The sequence below is a fragment of the Etheostoma spectabile genome, chromosome 2, assembly GCF_008692095.1.
Source record: "Etheostoma spectabile isolate EspeVRDwgs_2016 chromosome 2, UIUC_Espe_1.0, whole genome shotgun sequence".
In the NCBI taxonomy this organism is placed as follows: domain Eukaryota; kingdom Metazoa; phylum Chordata; class Actinopteri; order Perciformes; family Percidae; genus Etheostoma; species Etheostoma spectabile.
This window is the reverse complement of record NC_045734.1, coordinates 12,928,110-12,952,827: the sequence shown is the minus strand read 5'-3', so window position 1 is coordinate 12,952,827 and position 24,718 is coordinate 12,928,110. Positions and strand designations below refer to the sequence as shown.

Sequence of the window (24,718 nt, the reverse complement as noted above, 5' to 3'; positions counted from 1 at the left end):
GTTTGAGAGAAAAAGTTATCACACTGATAGCAAAAAAGCATTTTATGAGAGAAAAAAATATTTGACAGAAAATGTTTTCATACCAATAGCAAAAAAATATCTCTCAAAATACTTTTTTAAACTCTCAAATATATATTTTTTGCTATCAGTGTGAAAAGAAATTCTCTCACGTTTTTCTTCTCACTCTCAAAACCTAAATCTTTGCTCTCGATTCAATTTTTTGCTCTAGTCTCAGGATTTTTCTCTCGATATGAAAATAGTGTCATGGGCGGGGCCACGTTCCTATTGGCCAGTAATTGGCCATAAATTCCTTTTAATTATCTGAACACTTTTTAATAGTCAAACTGAAACACTGGCGGTGAGCTCCCGGTCTGGCGGCTTGGACCTGGAGCTCACCGCCAGTGTTTCAGTTTGACTGTTAAAAAGTGTTAGAAAAACAAAAATGTATTTATTCATAAGCGGGCTGGTTGGTTAATTTGCTAACCTTAGCTGGCTATTCCACTAACACTAGCTGTGAGCTCAAGGAGGGATGTGCCGCTGCTACCGGGTCTGGAGCTCTCCGTTTCCCGCTGGAGCTCCGATCAGATCAGGTCGAGGTCAGCAGTGAAGCTTTCTAGCGATGTTTCCACGCTGGCCGAGCCCCACTGATGGCGGTCTATCCGCGGCTGCAGGACCTGGAGCTCACCGCCAGTGTTTCAGTTTGATTGTTAAAAAGTGTTGAGATAATTAAAAGTAATTTATTTAGAAGTGGGCTGGCTGCTAGTTATCTATCTATGACGGTGAAAATGGTGTAATGATTCCGATGGACTCCCAAGACAAGACGGTGCTCACCCAACTGGCCAATAGGAATGTGGCCCCGCCCATGACACTATTTTCACATTGAGAGAAAAATCCTGAGACAGAGCAAAAAATAGAATCGAGAGCAAAGACTTAGGTTTAGAGAGCAAGAAGAGAAAAGTTTTGAGAGAAACACTTTATTTTGAGAAAATTCTTTTTCACACTGATAGTAAAAAATATATATTTGAGAGTTTAAAAAAGTATTTTGAGAGAGATTTTTTTTGCTATTGTTATGAAAAAATTTTCTCTCAAAAAATTCTTTTCTCTCAGATTATTTAATTTCTCACACATAATAAAGATACAATTCTAGCTCCATAGTCTACCTGCCATTAATCAATTTGTGAGTTTGCAGGGAAAATTGGACCCGGGCAAAGGCATCACTAAAACTATATAAATATAGCGTTCTTTTCACTGTTGGTACCGTTTGCTGTTACAGATAATTTATAATCATAAACATTTAAAAGTTACATGTAGTCACTTTAAGTTTTAAAGTAATTTCATTTCAGTATTCATAAACCGTAGTAATCCTTTAACATTGTAGTGGTGGCGTGCAGGTCTAAATGATTACTGAACTGAGCTATACAGTCAGAGTCCAATCTGCTCCCTTTGAGTGCTGCTGCAAAAGGAGCAGATACACTTTTGACATTTTTGGATAAAGGAATCTCAAAATATATTTAAAATGGAAAGGGTACACTTCAAAATTGCACAAAAGCCATTTACCAAGTCTGTTTATAAATATTATGTGCCTTCTGAGGGGGTTTGTGCACCACAATATTTTGCCCCACCCTCTCATCCAAACAGTAAAACTTGATATGGTCATGACGTGACTATGCAGGCACGTTGACCAGGTGTGTTTTGGAACAGCATATGGAGGCTCAGGGAGAACTGCCAATGGACTAAAGAAAACAAACGATCGTATTGGTCCAGCTTAATCTCAGCAGTCAACATGTGTGATATGTAGAATAGAAACAGTAAAATAAAAAGAAAACAAATCTTAATTTGGAGATGCTTGTAATGTAAACAGATTATTCAGTGATGTGAGCACAATTGGTAAAATATATTAATCTAACTGACTCCCAGACTCTGTGAAATTTTGAAGCAAAAGGAAAGAAGCTGAATAGTACATAAAAAGGGGAAGTGCTTTAGTGAGAGGTCTGTGTGCGAACCTCTGCCAACTAAAGCAACAGAGATTGCTGCTTTTGTCCACAACGTAGAATGTGGAGAAAAAAGAAGAAAAAAACTTACATTGACCTGTGGATGGAGGTAGCGGTTAACCTATACAACTACTGTATATTTGTCATAAAGGATTGCAGCTTTGTGACTTTGGGTGGTGAGAGAGTGAAAGACAGTTTGAAAGAGGAAAATCTGTTTCGCTTTGTTTTTCTCAATCACTTCCTGGGCTTTGTAGACTCCTGTTGGACATCACTGAATTATTGCCCTGTTTTAGACTTCTGTTTATGACAAGTTGTCATATCTTTTTGCTAGCATTGCATTTCACATTTGATAGGGTTTTAAAAGCTTAACATGGAGCCTGGCAGACTTAGTTTGTGTACATGTTAAGTTAAAAGTTTCGAGGCTACAGTATTAGTTGTACAAGAGATGTGTATTGGGGGCATGTTGGTAGCAGGCCAGCAAGCTGTCTATCTTTTGTCAGCCAAAAAAGACTTCAGGCCACAAATCACTATCAGACAGAAGTGAATGATGTATTCATTCCACACACACAAGTCATCCCCATGCTTCAGGGCTAAAATGTTAACAAGTATGATTCTGTATTCAAGTCAGTGGATGCAAATAACAGGCTGCAAAAAGAAGGACAAAGATGCGGTACTCGGAATAAATATTCCAAACCGGCACAAACTTCAGTAACAAACCCTAAATAAATGTAGTGAAGCTAGAAGGCATTCAGAGTGAATATCTCCACCAAGGCCACACAATCATCTTAATTGGCCTTTTTAATAAATTGAAATGTTTACAATTTAATAGTCGGTATGTCGATGGTGTGGAAGTAGTACGGGTTGGAAATAATATCTCAAGCAGCATCACACTGAGCACGGGGGCCCCTCAAGGCTGCGTGCTCAGCCTGCTGCTCTTCACCCTGCTGATGCATGACTGCACTGCAACCTACAGCAACAACCACATGGTGAAATTTACCGACGACACAACTCTGGTGGGTCTCATCACCAAGGACAACGAGACTCAATACAGGTTGGAGGTCGACCTTATGACCACGTGGTGCAGGGACAACAACCTCCTGCTGAATGTCAGCAAGACTAAAGAGATTGTTGTTGACTTCCGGAGAGGTCACATCCAACACCTGCCACTGACCATCGACGGTGTTGTGGTGGAGAGAGTGAGCAGCACCAAATTTCTGGGGGTGCACATCAGCGAAGACCTCTCCTGGACCACCAACACTGCATCACTGGCGAAGAAAGCCCAGCGCCGCCTGTACTTCCTGACGGAAACTCCGCAGTAAGTGCTCCACCACAGCCATCAACCACGTTCTATCAGGCACCATTGAGACGTCCTCTCCAGCTGTGTTGCTGTGTGGGCGGAAGCTGCACTGAATACAACAGAAAGCCCTGCAGCGCATAGTGAACACAGCTGTAAGGGGAAAAAAAAAATTATTGGTGCTTCACTCCCCTCCCTGAAGGACATTTACACATCCCACCTCACCCACAGGGCCACCACAATTGTCAGTGATGCAAGTCACCCCGCTCACAATTTGTTTGATCAACTGCCCTCTGGAAAGAGGTACAGAAGAGGAGGAAAGCCTCCTGCGCTCCCGCACCACCAGACTCACAAACAGCTTCATACAACAGGCTGTTAGGAGGCTGAACTCTCCCCCCCTCTACCCTCAGTTATATAAATATCCTGGACTTTGGACCCAAATGGCTGCCTTGCCTTGCACTACTCCACTTGCACACTTGCACACTTTTTGTTGTCCTGAAAACACTTGGGAACCATTTCTGCTGCCTTACATAACGGCCCCACTATGCTAGCTACGCCTGACTTTTGCAACTTACTTGACTGTCAACTGTATGCATAATTGCACATTTTTACCCTCAATTTTGCTGCTCTTATTTTCCTCATTGTATATATCTTCTATTTTTACTTTTTATATTGTTTACTTGAATGTTTGTCTGTGACCAAATTGGTTAAATGTCTTTGTTGTCACCGTGGGATAGAGGGAAACGCTTTTGATTTCTTTGTATGTTTTGATATGTGAAGAAATTGACATAAAGCTGACTTTACTTTGACTTGTGGGGGGGGGGCTCCATCAAAATGAGATGATGAAACTGAGAGTGGCTAATGGTGAGAGCAGCATTACAGTACAAGTAGGCGTGTGTGTGTTCATACTATAAATGAGTTCCTTAAAGGATCAAAATTATCAAGTGGGGTACAAGATGTAGAAGTTGTTCACAGCCATTGATTTGAGAGCACTCAACACTAGATCCAGTCAACCAGAATTGCATTGATTGTTTTTCCAATATGACCTCTTTATTCTATCCATACTGTACATCGCAATGCATTAACCGCTTACAAACTAAATATCCTGTGGTTTACATAACAGTTAAAACTTAATTAATTGTGTTAATTTATTAAAGGCTGTGAGTAAACTAAATTAAAATATGTACAGGGTAGTAAATGTAATAAAATAGCTGTGTGAGATATGAGAAATTAAATGGCATTGGATTTTTTAATCATAGCTCTGTGAAATTATGCTCTCACTTAACTTGTGTTGTGAGTCATCAGACATGTTTTATATTCTTGGTCTATTTACTTTTGAACAAGGTTAGATTTCACTTAGTAATGAAACACACCGCCCACCCTGACAATTAATGGCTGGGGATGCAATGGGTGGAAACCAGTAAAAGTTTATGGACTTGTACATGTTGCAGAGGCTGATTAGTGGTCCTCTTTGGAAACAAGGACTCATATAGTTTAACGAGCTCATTATAACACAGGCGGCAGGTATTAGCTTGTGTCATATCTTGTCTTTCTATAGAGATTGGTATTAGAAGATAGAGCCACTTTAGTCAGGCAGGTCACACTCACACAAGCAAAGATTTAGACTGAAATTGTATCTGTGCAATGTGTTACAGTTTAATAGGCTCACATATAACTGGCAACCACAGTTGCCAGTTACTAGTTTGACAATAAACAAAATACACTTATTTGCTTTCTTGTAACCAACAGCCTGACTTTGTCAAAAGGTAACACAATCTGCTTACCAGCACATCTAAAGCTCATTTCCTGGAGTCTTGTCATCACAATGAGTTTGCCCAGCCAAGAAATAGTCTGGCACATAACACCCTTAAAACCCCAATGTTATTTAGAGAGCTTCTGAGGTGTTTTGAGGATTTTGTTACCTTTAGAAAAAGCCAGTCTTGCTGTTTCCCTCTGTTTCCGGTCTTACATGTGTAGCTAAGCTAATCTTATGCTGGTTGTTACTAATTTGCAACGTTCATGCTCATGCTTGTTTTGTCCATATATGTGCCGGCAGACTTTATTCAGAGTCAGAAATATTTTCCTGCTGCAGATACAAATGACTTGGTAGATAATTTGTTTCTTGTTCATAAGGGAGCTTTGACCTCCCAAAAGCCTTACTAAATGAAAATAATGGATACCATTTCCTAAGGTACAATATGTTTGCAGAATGTTTTACAGCTTTCTCGGAGGGTATCATGGTTTATTGCCTCTGACTTGAGATGCCATACTGCTTGGGCTAAATATGGCCTTTGCAAGTCATTGCTATGCATCGAGGGATGCTAGTTTTTTCATCCTGTTCCTCTCTTCTGTCTTTCTTATCCACTCTCTCATTAATCTTGTTTTCCTCTTTTTTTCTTTCATAAACACATACACACAGACATTCTTTCAGTCTTTCATGTGTCTGACTGGATGAGGCTTTTCTGACTCTGACCCTACTGTAAATCCAACCGCCCATTTAGAGCCCAAGCTGCCCATGAATCGCAGTTCCCATCTGTATTTATTTATGCATTCGTTTAGACTTTAATTAGCCAACTGGAGAGCACTGCCAAACCCTCAACCTCCAGGCAGCAAGGCACAAAACTTGAGCAACTATCTAGAATTCCCTACGGATGCTGACATCCTAAATTGCAAAGCTTATGGGTGCCTATTTGGGGAGTCCTTTTCAGGATGTAAAACCCAGAATGCAATAGATGAGAGACTTTGAATATTACTTATGACAAGGGTGAATATGCAGCTTGATCGAGGTCTGCAGAGGTTACAGAGTTGATTCGGTTGTCCACTCTCCAGTCGCCCAACCTTCCCATAAACACATTGGTTGCTTTGACAGCTCCTGTGTTTGTGAGTTTGTGAAATTGTTTTTCTGATGGCAGACAGGATGATGCCTACACTCAAATCACAGCGCATCCCCAATAAAACAGACAGACTTTGATTGATGGCCCTTTTGGTTTGTGGGTTTGCTCAGATGGGCCTCCATCTGTCTCAGGATCCTTGTTGCCCGCACAGTGATCCTCAAAGGATGGTGATACAACAATTATCATTTGTTAATGTCACATGTTTTTTTGAAAACTTTTTTTCTAGTCTCACACTATCTAAATAACATTTGGATAAAAAAATTACACTTCTGTTTTTATCTCTTGGCCAAGGTCATTGGCATCCATTCATTCACTTTGTTTTTTTTCCCACTTTCATTAGAAACACTGATCATATGCCATGACATGCAGCCCCTCTTGAGCTCATTTTATCGTAGCACATTAATATCATAACTGAGCTTAGTGCATTTGTACAATTTGCCTTTACAAAGGCAGCTCCACAGAGCCATAGCTTTACTTCTTGAACGAGGACGGACAGAACTCACTGTGCCATAGCAGGTCACGCTATCAGATAAATAGCCACGGATCTCTCAGGATTCGGTTAAAGGCTCCTCTGGCCTTTCCAGCAATCATTCATAAGTACGCTGAGATATCACCCCTTTCCAGGAAAAGCATTTCTTTTATGTGTAAACTGCTGGATGTCATTTACTGTAAGGTCAGACACAGGTCACTTTGTCATTCTAAAAAATAATGTTTCCAATTGCAAAGCCAAAATTCCCCCTTGAAGACATAAAGACAGATTTGTCATAAGCTTTGTTAATAACTGATCGTGTTCCAGGCAACAATATAAGCTGTAGGTCAGAATGTTAGCCTTCTGATCTGATATAGATCACCAGTTGGCTTTTTGAACATATTGGTAGATACTGTAGCTCCTGATTAAGAGGCCACTGCTTTAGTTACTGATGTAGAAGCCATCACTCCAAAACATTAAAGAGCCCCTATTATGCTTTTTTTGATTTGTCCCATCTTTTTAGTGTTATATAGTATAGTTTTAGTGTATGTAATAAATGTACAAAAAAACACATGCTACTGGAAATGGAGCTTTCTCTCCCACCGACAGCACTTTTCTCAACTGCCTAAAAGCGCTTTGCCCACATTACTCAATTAGTGATGTCACTGATTAAGAATGCCAGCCCCAGTTTTCCATGTGTGCTGCCATTGGTGCTGCCTCAGCAAGCACAGCCCAAGGAGTATTATATAGGCTCTTTAAAATATCCACTGCTATTATGGTGAATCATTACTTTTGTTCATGTTCACCAACTGTGTGCTAAAATTCTGGATAAGTCTTCCTGTCTCACAGAACAGCTTTAACGATTAGATGATCAAACAACCATATTTACATTTCTTTCACAAATCCAATAAAAGTGACTACCAGAGTGACATCACAATTGCCGTTCTTAATCCTTCCTCCCTAACGACAGTAGCCATGCACTTGTTGTTTGTCCAATTCCGATGAATTCCATAATGAATCCTCCAAAAGCCTTTAACTGGGAACTGGTGTTGTCAATTGTCTCTCTTTGCTCTGTTAGCTCATTGCATGTTACTAACACAGGTGTCAGTGCTTGCTGTGAACTGTCACCTAGACACTGACTGTGTGGCTGAATTTGGACCGGTGTCCCAATCTGCCCAACAACCCAATCAGTGACTCTGATGTGGTTGTTGTAGTATTTTTTTAACATACAGTATTTTTTTAATCTGATCAGCATCCCTCCTTGGATGTGTTATTGGGGCTCTTACCCCTTCTTTCCACCATGTGCCACAGTGCTGCATTCCAGAGGCGCTGCAACACCTGCGTGCAATCCAGCAATGCCAGTCCACACCAATGAGACGAAACAAGGCAATGTATTATCTTCACAGGAATGACTCTTTGTACTTCTGTTGTAACTTCCAACATTCAGGCTTTGTGTAGCTGAATATATTTTGTATCATGATTAATATGAATGAATGTGGATAATTTTCGTGAGAGTGTGATTCTTGCTACAGCTGCATTTCTAGTTGAAACAGAGCAAACATTTTATTTTTGTGATTCACTGCTTTGTTCTAACAACGCTTGCTCTCTTTAGTCACTTTCTATCTCGCTCGACCACATTTCCATGTTTGCAAGCGCTCGTTGAACCTCCTTCCAAAACTCATAGAAATTAAACATAGAGATTAAATGTATTATGGATCATTTCATTTAGTTATGAAACGAGGATCATGCCATTTTGGCTATATGGGGGTGCTCACCTATATGGTTGTTTTTGGTTGATGACAGTCAGCTTATTATAGACGGCCGTGTTTTTAAAGCCAGTAAAGAAAGTAGGGACTGCATCATGTTCTAAAGCAGCTCTATCAGCTATGAATGATGTATGTGTATAGAGGCTTATTGAATAAACTCAAGCTCAAAGTGGATTTCACTGCACTGCAGACAGTATAACTGTTGCTATGGGTGTGAGGGATAAGGATGGGAATCAGTTTCTTTGTTGCGTTGTTCTTTGTTCATCCTGGGTTTTTTGCATTTCTAAACTCACTCAAACCAGCGTGCAAACACTAATTTCTGCAGGTCACTCTGTTAACATAAGGCATGTGCAGGCAGAAAGAGAACCCCAGCTTAACTTTTGCCCTTTTCGGCAGGTAATTAAGGCACAATGTGTGGGTGAGGCTGGCAGGAACTGTTACCTTTTAAAGAGATTATGCCAATGAAAGTTTGATTGGGAAGTTTAAATAACATAGACTGTTTTTTCAGTGCTTTCCCACTGTCACCTACGCTGAGCTGGAGAGAGATGCATACATGTGTGCATATGTTTGTGCATCTGACATGCCACAAAATAATTTTCCTTACCAATTTATTCCTTTTTTTTTCACTTGGCTTGCATGACTTGAGGACAACTTGTCCTTATAACTAAATGCTGTTTGCAAATTAAGCAATGAAAGGCCAAAAGCCAGATGCTGTGTGGTAACAGTGTGAACTACAACATAATGTTTTGTAAGTGTACAGCAGCTTGGAGTGTGTTTTTATCCTTAAGATGGCAACTTTTTAATACATCCGCTCTGAACAACAATACACAGTATAGGTCAACCATACTAGCTCTGCACTGATATACTGTACATATACAGTAAATACAGATATGTATGAAAAAATGTAGTCACATTCATAGTGAAATACATAAAATGCCAACATGAAGCAATTTTATGACTTCTCCTGGTAATGGTAAGAAGAGATAAAGCAGGCATTAAATGAAGTCCTTGCCTTTCAACTGTAATGAGAAAATATAAAAAGTATGACGATTTTGTCTAGGGTCCTGTAAACATGTGCATTTGAGAAGGGCCTTAAACAGACCCTTGGTGCTGTGGGAAACGTCAAACTGTCAAGATAGCCTGGATGATGAATCATTCCTTTGTGACCAATGCCACCCATTTTACTCAAACAATGGTCCAGTGTTGGAGAAAGACAGGGATGTTGACTACATAATGGCAAGTGATGTATTATATGTTGGGAAGCAAGAGGGAACTGGCTTTTTTCACCCATTCTCTGAGACATTAGTAATGAGGTCAAGTTCATGAGAACACACCCCAATTGGTAGCTTTTCGAATAAGGCCTTGGGCAACAGACTGCAATTGACCCAGGAGGTCAGTAATTCCATCTATAAAGAATGGATGCATTTAGTCACACTGTCCCAAACTATTGCTGGTTTTGTTCTCAAGTCAGGCATGATACAGACTGTATCAGTGTGTGTGTAAAACACACTGATACAGTGTGTGAACAGTTCCATTAAAAACTGCAGAATGAATTTATGCCTCCTCAGAATAACCAATTGGGTTACTATTTCCCTTACAATCTTAATCTGTTGAATAGTTCTATGTTTGAGGGTTAAACATTTTTAAATTTAACTTGATGTAAACCAGTTGTCATTATATATTATCCACAACACTGGTAATCTAATCAATTTTAGACTGACCGTTTTAATATACTAAAAAGACATTTTCAAAAAATTGAAAACAACCTGTAAAACATATTTTTCAAATTATCTACTGAATTGGACTAGTTTTTCACACGTGATCCATCATAGTCAACATATTGTTTATAATTTGTATACACCATGAATTATAACGTATTCTACAAAAAGGTATTGCATCACCAAAGCCCTCTCCAACACCAGAAGTTAGAACAATACGTTTTTCCACAGCACGGCTGGAGATCTTATCCATTTAAACCCTGCTTAAAAATATTTTGCAACAATGAGCTGGTACCACACCCAGGCCGGATCCATGAGCAGCTTTATCCAGACTTTTTCATCCTTTTTCCATGGCCGACGTTTTTTCATTACAGCAAGAGGACAGGATATTAGTCTTCCTCAAGGGCCGGGGAGCGAACTGTTAGTCACAGAGCTGAAAAGTGTTGGCTATAAGGAGATGATATGGTGCAAGAGAGCCACGTAGCTTAGGGTGGGGTTGGAGGTGTTGGGTGAGTAACACTGAGCTGTAGTCGGATCTGAAAATGAGGCACAGCATGCTCCACTGGTAAAGGATTTAAAAAGAAAGATATGAGGAAAGAATGTTACTTATATTTCAGTGGATCAACCATTTTTGTAACCAATGATGTGACATTAGTTCAGCATAATCGGGCAAAATTAGGCTTATCAAGATGTTTTTGGGTAACATGACAAATTAAACATTCATTCCCTACATGACACCAAGTCGTCAAACTGGAACACAAACTGTTCATGTTAAAAAAGGAATTACCTCAGACATAACATTTAAAATGAGGAATAGGAAAAATTTACCACACTAATGATAATGTATTAATACTGTGCTTGCAAGTTATTTTTTGCATAACAGTAATTGAATTGTAATAAATTAATATAGATTATTTACTTGATGGCACTGAACAGTTTCATATTATCTTTTCAATTAGGGACATAATAATGATACCCTTTTTCCTATCAACCATATTAGTAATACTGTTTTTATGAACACTATGCAACTACCTCAGCATTACTATGTCCAACAAGACTTACATATAACTGTTGCTATAAACCAACATACCAAACAATAGACAAGCTGCCAGACAGTATGAGTAATGGTGAATTTTAGGGACCTTTTCACTTTGCGCTATTGACTTGTGACATAAATGACTTAGTTTTACTGAAGTGTCATAGAAAATCAGGCATGGGTTAGACCTCCTGAAATCTTTTATTTGATATTAAAACATCAGTAAAATGGGATTCTTCTTTCCCCAAATGAATTCAGTTTTACCGGGGAGAGCAGTGCGCTAATGTGTATGCTTTCAATGCAGTAAGGCTCCATGTTTACCTTCTTGTCCAATTGCATGTGGGATTTTTTGTGCGTGTTCTCTGTGGGGGCTGGTGGCCAACCTAAAAACCGAAAGCAGCCAGGGTGACCTAAATCAGGAGAGGTGATAACTCAGACAGATAGCTGGAGATTACCCAGGGATCAAGAGGCTCAGTGGCCTCGCAAACAACAATGACTGGAGAGCATATCCCTTCTCACCACCCCCTACAGACACCCTTATGGCTGGTATGGACCAAAACATGTATGCCAGTATTCTCCATAAAAGACATTTGGCACATGGCCCTCTAGCTGTTGTTCAATGGACAAATAAGCGCCATGATATTGCTTAAGAGTCAAAACACTGTAAGCTCATTTTGTGACGATAAGATGCTTTTGTTGTTGTTTTTTTATATCCAGATACTGTACGTATGTGTCCTTTTAATATGGTACACTGTAGAATTATAGGATTTGTAGCATAGCAACAGGATCTGAAAGAAAGATTGTTTTTTTTCAAATAACATTTAATGATCACAGCTATTGAATCACAGCTCAGTGTTATAAAATGGCTTTTTGTGATTTGATTTTGAGTCATGTGTGTCCACAAGGCCAAGAGCCTGTGTGCGTATGGTTGTGTGACTGCAGGGGTGCATGTGTTTCAATGAGATGGCCGAACCATTAATTCATGATTGATTGATGAGTCTCCTACACTGTGGCCAATAACAAACCCGTCTTCTCTCAGTATATCTGCAAGTGTGGGATGTGTTGGTGCGTGGGCTTGTGAAAGAGGGACAAGAGAGGTTGCTCACTGATTACTTTGTGCTTGCCTTCATCCAAGGAAATAAAACCATTTGTTCAGGATATTTAGATATGTTTTTTCTATCCTCTGTGCCCTCACCGTTTACTGAAAAATGCTTCTCTTTTAATAGGATCAAAGCAGAGTGAAAACATAAATGCCTATTAAAACACAATTAAAAACAATAGGAGAGAGAGAGAAACTCGATGTGTATCTTTATCAAAACATTATCAATGTATCATCCTCAGCATCTCTTGCTCTAAAAAATTATCTCATAATCACCTACTTGCAACTCAATCACTTTAACAGCATGTAGACAGTTGTACAAAATGCACAGTGGATGTCTTTAGTTCCATTCTTAGATAAATTTGAGAATGGAGCAAGGGGACGTCTGGTGTGGGTCCATGCTTGAATATACAGTAAATTGGGGAGTGTGTGTGTGTGTGTGTGTGTTGGGGGGGGGGGGTTAGATTGCTCTAGGCGATTCTTGTTCCAAAGACCATCTGGTTGTATTGGATTTTGGCATTGTTCACTCTCTGTCCTCCAAACCTTTAACTCGCTTTCAATCTCTATTGTTCCTTCCATCTCATGTCAAGGTTACAATAACAGTTTCATATTTACCAGCAAAATGTATTGTTTTCTTTTCTTGTTTATTAAATCTTATAGGTACAAAAAATAATTATGCTTGTAAATGTCTCAGTAAAAGGATCCGAAAGGAAAATGGCAGCAAAGTGATTTTCAATCATTTTTAGTTTTGGTTGTGCTTTTTCAATTTCACTTTGAAATGTGAGATTTTAATGTCAATCCACATGTGGTATTGTTTCCTTGGTGTTTTCTTTTTATTAAAACTACATACGAGTTCCGTATGTACGTAAGATTCTATGAATTAGAGATATTTGTCAGATATCTGGGCATTAAAACGTCTGAAACATGTCGGTTTAGACAGGGGAGAGATAGAGGAGGACTGGAGCAACTTGTATCTGACAGAGCTTGACAGAGCTGTGAGTTTGGAAGTATATAGACGACAAAATATAAAAAAAATAAAGAATAGCAATACATTTTAATAAAAGACACAATAGACTGTAATACATGAATTCAGTCTCTTCCCTTTATACTTGAATAGGAGCTATTCTTGTGACAGAGAGGCTGGGATTTGAAAAAGATTGCAGCTTATTTAGTGTTTAGTGTATACTTTAAGCTTGAGAGAGTTGAATAAAGAATTATTTTGTAAGGTTTTTTTATATTAAAGTATATACAGGATATTGATTTGTAACTGTTCAGGTAGAATTGTGTTACTTTCATATGAGGGTGTTGTTTTTAAGCTTTAATTGTTTGACATATGCGTTGAATGAAATTATATAAATTTTAAATGCTAAAAATGTGATGTGTAATAAGGTTACCAGGTAATGAGCCGTAGGTCTTGGAATAATGCCAGAAACTGTTTATATTAAGAATAAGAGAACTTTATTCCTTATTGGTTAGATTATTTCCAATATGGAAGATGTACACTGTTTACTATCACACTGAATATTGGCCACAAAGTTAACCCTTGTGTTGTCTTCCCGTCAAAATTAAAAATCAGCACTTTTGTTGATGCTTTTTATTGATGTTTTTAACTTTTCTTAAGTTTTTGTCCCTTTTTTAACACTTTTGATGCTTTTTTTCAATGTTTGTCACTTTTTTTACGTTTTCAACACCACCTAACACTAACACTCATTAACTTGAGTTTTACAGTTATTTTTGGAATCTATGGTCAATAAACTTTTAAAATTATACCTAATGTTTGAGTTAAAATAGCAGAAATTAGGAATTATTTTAACTACAATTAAAGGAATGTATGTTGACTGGAATATGTCAATTTTTTATTTCAAAACCACTTCAATTTTTTTTTTCCACATGCTTTAACATTGAATAAGACGCCCCAAAATTAATGCAAGTAGAGATTTGTACTTCCCAAAGAGCGTTTTGTGGAATCAGTCATGTTATTTTGGATAATTACAATTGGGTAATTAAAATATAGGAAAACGGGTCAGTTTGACACAAGGACATCATGAGGGTTAAGAAATCATAATATATATATTTTCAACCATTGTGAGCAGCTGGAACATTTACAGCATAACCTGCTTCAAAGCGTAACTCTCACCAAAATGCAAACTAGGGTCTTTTTGTGAATGTACCCAAGTCAAACTTTTGTTTAAAAGCATAATTAGGACAAAAGCGCCACTTTTAAGATTCATCGTATTTTTGTTTTGGGCCCAATGGCCTTTTGAATGGGAGTGCTAAGGGCACTTCTATGATCACATCAAAAGCACTTATTTTTCTTTTAAACACTACAAACACTGAAACTTTGCTCGAAATATCACCAGGGGCTCTACACATGAACTTGAGCATTGAGAACATTGTTTGTGAGAGTTTTTGATCGACTCTCTTTAGCTGTTGGTTTTCCGGTTGCTGCCATCTCACCAGTCAAAAAGAGTGTGTGTACACAAACAATGTTCTCAATGCTTGAATTCATGTCTAGAGCTTCTGGTGATACTTTAAGTAAAGTTTAAGTGTTGTCAGTGTTTGTAGGGTTTTAAAAATATTGATTGTAATGCTATCAGAGAATTGCCCCTAGCATTCCCATTCAAAAGGCCATTGTACCCAAAACAAAAATATGGTCAATCCTAAAAGTGCCGTTTCTGTTCTAATTATGCTTTTAAATGAAAGTTTGACCTGGGTATATTAAAAAAAGATCCTAGGTTGCATTTTGGCGAGAGTTATGCTTTAAGAGCTGGTTGTAGTCTGTTTGTTTATACACATCTGTGTTAAAATAGATTTATGCATTAGGTGAAAGGTTTTCTTATTCATTTCATCTGTAGATTCAGAAATTAAGTTGGAAATTCACCTGAGGTGTGGTGAGTTATCCTACCATCATTTACTCCAAAACATCAAAAGATTAAAGAGGAACATATGGCAGCTTTCAAAAGTTCTTAAAATGTAACAAAACCAATCGTATGGAGCTATTTTTTATTTTATTACAATTGCACACATGTGGACGCACATGCAAGGCCAAACACAAAGCACAGACTGGACCACATACGTTATCATCAAACAGCCTCCCATTGTCATTACAGACCCATGGGTTTCATTAGTGCCAGCTTTAAAACAACAACTCTCATTCCCACTCCCACACTCTAGTCTCAAATGCTTTCAATAGAGGAGGAAACAACACTTGCCTGAAGGGTACGTGCAAATGAAATTCCACAAAGAAACTGTGTATTCTCTGCTCTCATTTGACTGCCTCAGAAGAAACACAGTGTAACATGATCAGCTCCCATGTTAATTTACCTCTTTTGCTATTCTAACAAAAAGTTACATTGACTAGTTATATGGTTTCATGTGTGCTTATCACCGGTAAGATTAGAGATTTGCAATACATGCCAATTTAAGCTCCCAACTCATTGATTTCATGTTCAACATTTAGAGACTGACTGAAATTAAAGACTTTGGGTGCTGCAATGAGCAGGTGATCACACCGGACACCTTTATGCCAATGAGCTGCCGTTTGTAGTTGTTTTCACTGGATATGAGGAGCTTTGTATGCTGCTTATGTACCCAGAGCACCTCACTTTTATCCACTCAGCACACCTTACATGTTTTTTAGAAATGCCCTGAGCACCCCAAGTTAAAAAGTGTTCAACTGTGTGCAGAAAAAATAGCGTACATCACCACAGCTTTTTCTCTGCCGTCTAATCAAATGACAACAGAGGTGAGGCTTTCTTCTGGTTTTTCTTCCACATCAGAGCTGTTTTTGTAAAGAGGGAGAGTGACAAAAATATATTATTGGTCATTTCAGCCCACTGTTTCAGCATAAAAGAAAATCACAATAATTGGCGTCAGATTTGCATCGTCGTGACTCAAATGTTACATGTATGTTTTTTTTCCCTCCTGTAATTAGTCTTACATTAACTGATATAAAAGCAATGTAGTGGACAGCAGCTGACTCTGTGGTTACCTAGCAACAGTATAATCACGCTTCCAGGGCCCCGGCCTGTGCAGGTTTCTCAAAGTAAAGGCAGAGCACTTAATGTTTTACAAAAGAGCCTGTAAATCACATTCAGAGATTTTGTTTAACTCTGACAATATACTGTATATGTAACCTTCACTGGTTGGTTTCTGGTTATGTTGCAGGTTACTCATTTGTGACCAAATGTTGGCCAGAGAGGACCTTTTTGAAAAGGGATAAATTAGGTGTGTGGAGTGGGGAAATTCACCAAACTAATGTTATGTCACAATATGTTGAGAATTCTTTAATACGCACATTTATTTTTTGTATCAGCATAAACTGTATCTGATTATACTTCAGACTTTGTGCTGCATGTGGGAAGTGTTCAGCAAGCCTTCAGGGACAGCGTATCTAGAGCGATCAGACGTTTTACCATTGGACAAGGGAGGATGATACAGGAATCCCAGCCCAGGAGGCTGACTTATTCAGTATTCTGCCAATGTTTGATCCTGACCTTACTGTTGCATGTCCTTGGTGCATGCAGAGCGCAGCAAATGCCTTTTTGGGGGATTGCATGCTCTAGCCCATTTTAATGTGCCTTTTCATTCTCCGTACACTATCACTAAGCCCCGCAGCAGGGGCTCAGAGCCACCATTTTGATTATTAGAATGATTGAATTAATGCTGCTAGAGTTGAAACTTGATGGATTATGGTGGTCAGAATTATTAACACATGAGGCAGATCTGTGTAAAACATCCTGAACCCCTTAATTTGTCACACTCCCGGGGAATAGGTTTTAAAGTCTAACCTTGTTTATCTCGTGCAAAGTCCAACCTATCAAAAACAAAGTCTAACACATACCGACAACAAGCATTAGTCCAATCATAAGGTACTGGATGAAAAAATAGTGCCTTCTCTGGATTGATTCTAAACTGTCAATGGCACAATACTGTAGCAAAGCTGTCAATATGAAATCATTTTGGTTTTCTAGAGTTAGGAAGTGACATAACAGTTTAGTGCAGCTAAATGTTATTTAAATATACATTTTCTACCGTCATCTTTTAATTAATTTTTTTAGCAAGTAAGCACTATGTGTGGAAATTCATTACCCAGAGTGACTGGAATTGCTTTTTCTTCCAATTAGTTTTCCTTTACAGGAATGTATACTGTGTTAGTATTGTTATGCAAATCTGTGCTCTTTTGTTTTTGCAGTATTTTCATGACCATTACCTCTCCAAGACCTCCATGCTTGTAGTTATTGTTTAAACGTACAGTAATGCCCAAAGCTGAAATATGTTTCATTTTAATCTCTTTAAATTTCCTTAAACATGGGTTTGTCCCCTGCCTTTGTATTCTTCTCTTCAAATGTGATTGAACTCTGTACATATACTGCATGTGTTTCTAATGCATTTTTAAAACTATAAAAGTAATCCCTTTCTCTGCATTCCTACGGTTAAGCTAGCTATTTCAGCTCTATCGGGCAACCTTACAGTTTGCACAGTAAATGAACAAAATTGAGGAAAAACAAAGAAGGCACATTTCTTTTTGAATCACACCTATTTTCCTCTTCAATTATACAATGTGAATTCTCATTTGTCATTAATACACTTGCTGAGAAACTGGAGCCAATGGAAATTTGTAACCCATTAACTAAAAGCAATACCGCTGTCACAAAACATTAGCTTCAGTGATCTGATTGTAAATGTATTTTGTTCAAAAAGGTATTAGGTTGATTTTCAAAGTGATTGGGTTCATTTTCTAAAAATAATCAGGAAAGCATGGTTGTGCATTGCGGACTCTACTAAAGCAGACAAGAGGAAACATACTGGCAAGGCTGACATTGACTATAAATTGACTGTACATTTCACATAATTTGGTCTTATACTGCCATCCACTAAGTGGCAAGAATGCCAAAACAGATGTGAATTCATCCGCTGAATTTAACAGTGATTGATTCTGCATGCATTTTTATCAGCAAGAAGAGAAAATAAGCTCTCATTTATAGAGGTTTACCAATCCGCTCTTTTTGTTTTTTATAAGCCTATTTTCATAGTGATATTTAAACATCAACATATATATATATATGCATATATCCAACCACCACCTCCAACATGTAGATAGTATGTGTGAATGAAAAGGCTTGGGAAAGCATGGATCAAAGCATACAGTATATACTGTATATAGTTTGTTAAATAAATGTACTGTCAAACATTTAACATTTATCATTTCAGTGATAAGCACTGGACGATCTAGTTTTTTGTCATTAGCTAATATTGAAATTGCACATTCCTGGAAACAGGTTAAATCTCTGTATTAAAGCAGTTTACACATTCACAGATTGACATTGTGGTCAGATTCAATTCAATTTTATTTTTTGTATCAAATCATAACAAAAGTTATCTCAAGACACTTCACAGATAGAGTAGGTCTAGACCACACATAATTTACAAAGCCACAACAATTCGAGTAATTCCCCCAGGAGCAAGCAATTAGTGCGACAGTGGCAAGGAAAAACGCCCTTTTAGGAAGAAACCTCGGACGGACCCAGACTCTTGGTAGGCGGTGTCAGACAGTGACGGTTGGGGTGTGATGAAGAGTGGCAATAAAAGTTACAATAAAGATAATTGAACCGTGACTACAAATGGTAGTCGTAGTAGTTCATGTCATAGCAAGGCACTGCAGGGCGTTACAAGGTGTAGCGAGGCATAGCAGAGCATAGGTAGCCGTAGCGGGATGCAGCAGGGTTCAACAGGATGCAGCAGGGCATTGCAGAGCGGAGCAGAGTGTGGCAGGGATTGTAGCAGGACCACGGCGACAGCTGCAACCAAGATCTTGTTTCCATCCTAATCCAAGGAAATATGATGGGGGGAAAAAAAAGTTAAGGGCTCCGGGGAGAAAACTCCCTAGAACTAGGTTAGTAACAAGCATTTCTGGGACAGGATGCACACAAATAGAAATATTCCTAGAATATCTCATGGCTAGTAATTCAGGAGCTGTTTTCAATGTCACATTTTATTTAAAGTCATTGCGATTGGAATTGTTGATGTATGCGGATGGCATAATGAATCCCTGAAGGCAAATTCTTCATTATCTAATCATGTGAGAAAGTTGGAAAAATGTGTTGTCTGGTGACTTTCCCATGCCGAATCTCCAGTACAGATAACTAAAGAGAGTAAAGAGTCCATCATGTTTTTTTAATCCTCTGTGTCCTCCTTGGCTACAAGCAATTGCCTGGAGGAGGGGTGGGGGTGCATGAGTGATTACGTAAGGGTTGTATCATGTCAAGGTCATTACTTAGAATTCTTCATAGGGGCGAAAGAAACTATGCACTATAGCTTAAGTATGTATAGTATAAGTATGTATATGTGCTTAGGTAATTTCCACCACTGTCTCAGTATATATTTGGTTGTACACATTGAGGCACCTGGGAGAGGTCATCAGTGTCTAACAAGGTTTACACAGATACATTCAAAGCTGTATTCAGCCTATTTCAGACTTCAGAAACTCATGCAAGTCATTAAAAAAAAATCATGGATCCAGTGGCAGGCATTGTTACAGTTTGTGTGAAAGAAGTGTGAAGGAAGTAACAGCAATGATGGGATCAAGCCCTAACATCCATACAACTGTTAGATTGCACAGAACCAGGGGAGGTGTTATACTGTAAACTTGTATAGCCTTGTTGTGCTGTGCTGCATGGTTGGCAGAGTGGGATGTTAGTTTCACTGTCAGCTCATTGTCAGCACAGTCTCCCAATAAAAACGTGTCTTTCTGCTCTTCCTCTTTTCACTGTCGACTTTGATTGCTGTCGCAAGTTAGACTTTAAGTGCGCCATTATCAGTTTAACTATGGTTCTCCCGGCTCGCTGGTCCATGCAGTGCAAACACACCATTGCACTCTGCCATAGCAATCTGTTACACTTTTAAATTGTCTGAAAAATATCTGTGGTCTCTAATTGAGTAAAAGTTCTTCACAGTTAAACAGAAGTATATTTAAATAAGCCTGTTCTGATGTCAGAAATTTAAGATTTTAACAAGCTTTTTTTTCTCTCCATCTCTCTTTTGGCTTTCCTTGTGGATACATTGGTCTTCTGCTCTGCATTTAATATGACAGGTAAGTCCATAGTTTGTATATTTCTTTCGATGCCTCTGAGCTGGATTAATTTCTATGCACTGCCACAGTGCAATTGTTTACCAAAATTGCATCTTAAAAATTTGCTGAACCAAGGATGCATTTTAACACAATGGTTTTGTAAACCGTGAACACATTCTCTTTGCTCAGATGACACTTAAAGAATGGGTTAATTCCATTTATGCAGCCAATCTCATTGGCTACTGGAGAGATGCCAATCTACCCTCACAGATAGGGACGAAAGAGGGAGCAAGGAGACCGAGTAGAATAGCATTTATCCATCCTGACACTGATCAGATAAATGGGAAATGATAAATGCTGTCTATTTTTACTTCACTTAACCTGTGTTAACGTTTTATTCAAAAAGAAACTCTGGCAGTCTTGCCGTGCAATACCTATGAAACGCTTAATTAAAGTGTTGTTTTGGGTTCAGTTTTATTTGAGGTGATCTGACTATGAATAATGCAACATCTTGCAGTTGTCCTGATGACTCATTTTTGTACATTGTGAATAAGTTAATAAGATGTGATGTTTGTCTACTGGCTAAAGGCGTACACAGTCATCAACCAAGAGGACAAAAAGGCTTTGTTCCCAGTCTGCATTTTTTATTCATTTAAATTTTTGTTTGTTTGTTTTATTTCTTTCAAAAGCTGCTTGTGCTCACTTCTAGCACAGTATATCTAAATGTCCATTCAGGGCTGCTTACCTTATAGTTGTTGAAAAAGGCCATGATGTCAACCGGATGGCAATGCAGCAGATATTTATGAGGCTCCATAAGGTAAATGATAAAAAATATGTTGTATTCGTTTTGGTGATTTTTTTTAGACGTTATGGTATTAATTTTTACAGCCACCTGGGAAATAATTAGATTAGTCGTATTTGTAGGAATCTTGATCATTACAAAAAACAACAATATTGATCTGGATTAGAACGACATGAAGCAAAATGTGTCTTGAATCTTATTAAATACTTTTTCTTTAACAAGATAATTTCATTGTCTAGCTTTGTAAATTCAAAGGCACACATATGTTTAACACAGACTAGATTTCAGATAACAGTTTCCTATACGACTACAGTATTCAGTCAGTTGCAGAGATATGTATTTTATTGATCTACTTTTCCTTGTGTGGATCCTGGAGTACCGTAACCCATGTCTTTAGGCATTAGATGAGGTAAGACCATTGACACATGAGGAATGAAATGGATTGGAAAAATATATCAAAACATGCAGGACCTGTCTGAAGAGTAAAAAATTAATAGTGCAAATATTTTAGCCTATATCATCTTGGATACATTTTATATTTTGATTGCACCAGGGTCTGTAGAGGTATGAATAACAGTAATACATGGATAAAAAATCCTGACTCCAGTCCTGGATAAAGCTGTAGTTCAGCCACCATAATACTCTGAATATTAGGCGCTGACCCACATCTGCTCTTATTAGGGTTACATGGAGCCCCAGATGCAGGCCCAGCTGTTGCCATGTATTATCCCACTGACTGACCCTGATATGTAATGTTAAATGCAAGACAAAACACCATCACGGGCTAATCCAACCGAGCAATAGAAAAAACGTTAACCACAAAATACACTCTAATAATTATACTAATGGCCACAATTCTTTTGTTACTCTCTCTCTCTCAGACTTACTGTAATGAATATTCACTAACCTTGGCCCCATTCTCTAACCAGTTTCACCTTCCTTAGCAGCCACCATGGCTCTACCTACAGTACAATATGTAGGTAAGAATAATGACTCCTCAGTGATTATTATTATTAATTATTATTATGTTGCTCGAGTATAGTGCATGTAACTGAAGCAGTGGAGGTGTAGCAAACTACAAGTTAAATTGTACCTGTTTCTGTTTTAGTAAAGTTATTTACAAGTTTGTTTAACTTTCATAAGGGAAGGGTTTGCAAATAAACGATAAGCTTTCCTTAGTTAAACATCAAAATATATTATTCAGAAGGAGCTCTCTCTACAGTATATAATTGTGAGTTAAATTCCCATTTGCTTTTAATTATTTTCCAGATTGTGTGGGTTATGCAAACACCAGGATTTTGTCTATTGTTGTTTTTTTTGTTAATTAAGCAATATTACACAAGATCAGAATCAGAATCACTTTATTCGCCAAATGCATCAGTAGACACAGGAATTTGACTTGGCAATCTGTAACACAGAAGCTCAACAAACAAACAGTAGTGTACAGCTGCATAAAAGCATCCTTAAAACAATTAAATATATAAAATTGTCCAAAGATAAAATAGCAAGGGGGGAGGGGCAGTGGATCAGCTATTCAGGAGGGAAATGGCTCTTGGAAAAAAGCTATTGAGGTGGCGTGAGGTCCTCATCCCACTGTACCTTCTCCGCAAAGGAAGCAGCCTAAAAATTTCACTTGCTGGATGGAACTGATCAGCAGCAATCTTAGCTACCCTCCTGACTCTGGCCTCATACAGGTCACTGATTGACAGCTGCCTCTGTCCAGTCAGCCTCTCTGCTGTACGCACAATGCGCTGCAGTCGGTTCCTCGCCTGGGCCAATGCTGAGGCAAACCATACAATAAGGGATTTTGACAGAAGACTTGTCACGCTGGCTCTGTAAAACCTAGACAGAACAGAGCTAAAGACGTTCAGTTTGGTTAACTGAATGACTCCACCTCCTTAACAACAGAGCTCTTGATGGTTGAGAGAAAGGAGGAGGCTCTGTGGAAGTTTATCACTTTTGTTGGTTAAGCTCCAGACTGTTCTTGTCACACCAAGCAACCAGATTAGACATTTCCTGCCTATAAGCAGACTTGTCATTGCCCTTAATAAGGCCGACCAAGGTGGTATTGTCTGCAAATTTAATCAACTTGATGGAACTGTTGTTGGAAGTGCAATCATTGGTGTATAGTAAGTAGAGAAATGGTGACAGCTCGCACCCCTGCCGTACTCCAATGTTGTGGACTAGGGATCAGACATGTACTGGCCGAGCTGCACATGCTGTTCTATGTTGCTGAGAAAATCCATAATCCAGCAGCAGATAGAGGGTTCCACCCCCATCAGTGACAGCTTCCACCGCAGCAGCTTGGGTAAAAGGGTGTCAAAGGTGGCACTGGAATCCACAAACAGCATCCTTACAAAGGAGCCAGGAGAGTTGAGGTGGTCCAGAGCATAGTGCAGGTCTAAGCTAACCGTATCATCCACTGAGCGGTTTGCCCTGTAAGAAAACTGCAGTGGATCAAGATTGGGTGCTGTAATGGGTTTGAGATGGAACAGAACCAACCGCTCAAGACATCTCATGACCGCTGATGTTAGGGCCACCAGTCTTCAGTCATTCAGGCCCCCGGCACTCCTCTTCTTCGGTACTGGAATGATGGTTGGTGACTTAAAACAAACCGGAACCTTGCATAATCGACACAATCGACTGAATACAATCAATTGATGGTGTGATTTAACGTCATTATTGACATGACTGTGATACTGCTTGGCTGAAGTCGATTACCAACAAAATAAAATATATAATTAATCTGTATTCATATTGTGAGGCAATTCAATCTCTAAATATTAAAAGCAACATAGACAATAGACAATTTCTAGCCAGTTTAAGTTAATGTTATCTTTGTAGAGATTGTGGGATTTCCCTAACTGAATAAATACTGCAATTATAAACACAAAACTGATTTCCTAGCTCCATCTTGGTCATGTAGCAGGCTATTTTTAACAAAACGCCATGTCACCAGCACAGCTGATTTGATCCACACATTTGGAGTAACAGTCAACTCAAGAGCCTTGTAAAAAATAAGTTGTTTATTCTGATAAATCCATTTATATAAATATGTAGGAGAGAGTTTTGGTGTGTTCCACTGTGGTTCCTACATTTATTTTCATTAATAAATGAAAATAGAGGAGTAATATTTATAGTGCAACGCCGTGTGCATAAATGGCTCTGGGTGTGCTATCATGCTGATTAGAGCACGTTCTAAATGTCTAGTTGACCAATCAGATCGCCTGGTTGGAGCTACTTGTTGTATAATATCACATTTATAACAATGACAGCAGCAGTATTTGGAAGGAGGAAGAGACGGTAACGTAAAACAAGAGATAAAATTATGTGTCACTGGCTTTGGATTGAAAGATAATGTTGATGATGATTTGAATATTTATCCCAATAACCTACCTGTTATAAAAGAGGTACTGGAAAGCCACCCACTCATTGTCCTTAGTCATCAGCAGCTCCTTACAGCCTACTGCAGTACATGCTGCCACCCATGATTTAGCTCTCCATCCAGTTATGAGGGGGTGTTAAGCGTTTATTATGCAGCACAATCCAAGTCCCAATGAGATGGCAGAATGTTGCTC

General features: G+C 38.6%; 1 protein-coding gene and 1 long non-coding RNA gene across 2 annotated transcripts in view; both read left to right on the top strand.

Moving 5' to 3' along the window:
- Positions 1 to 7,009, top strand: part of LOC116699827 (uncharacterized) — a 16,488-nt gene extending 9,479 nt beyond the window's left edge. Inside the window, exons 2-3 of the long non-coding RNA XR_004334518.1 lie at positions 1,988 to 1,993; positions 7,000 to 7,009. This is a non-coding gene — a long non-coding RNA (uncharacterized LOC116699827). The remainder of the gene's footprint in view (positions 1 to 1,987; positions 1,994 to 6,999) is intronic.
- The window catches only part of ctnna2 (catenin (cadherin-associated protein), alpha 2), a gene marked incomplete at its 5' end in the record, with an annotated part of 288,570 nt that overhangs the window by 136,795 nt on the left and 127,057 nt on the right, over positions 1 to 24,718 (top strand).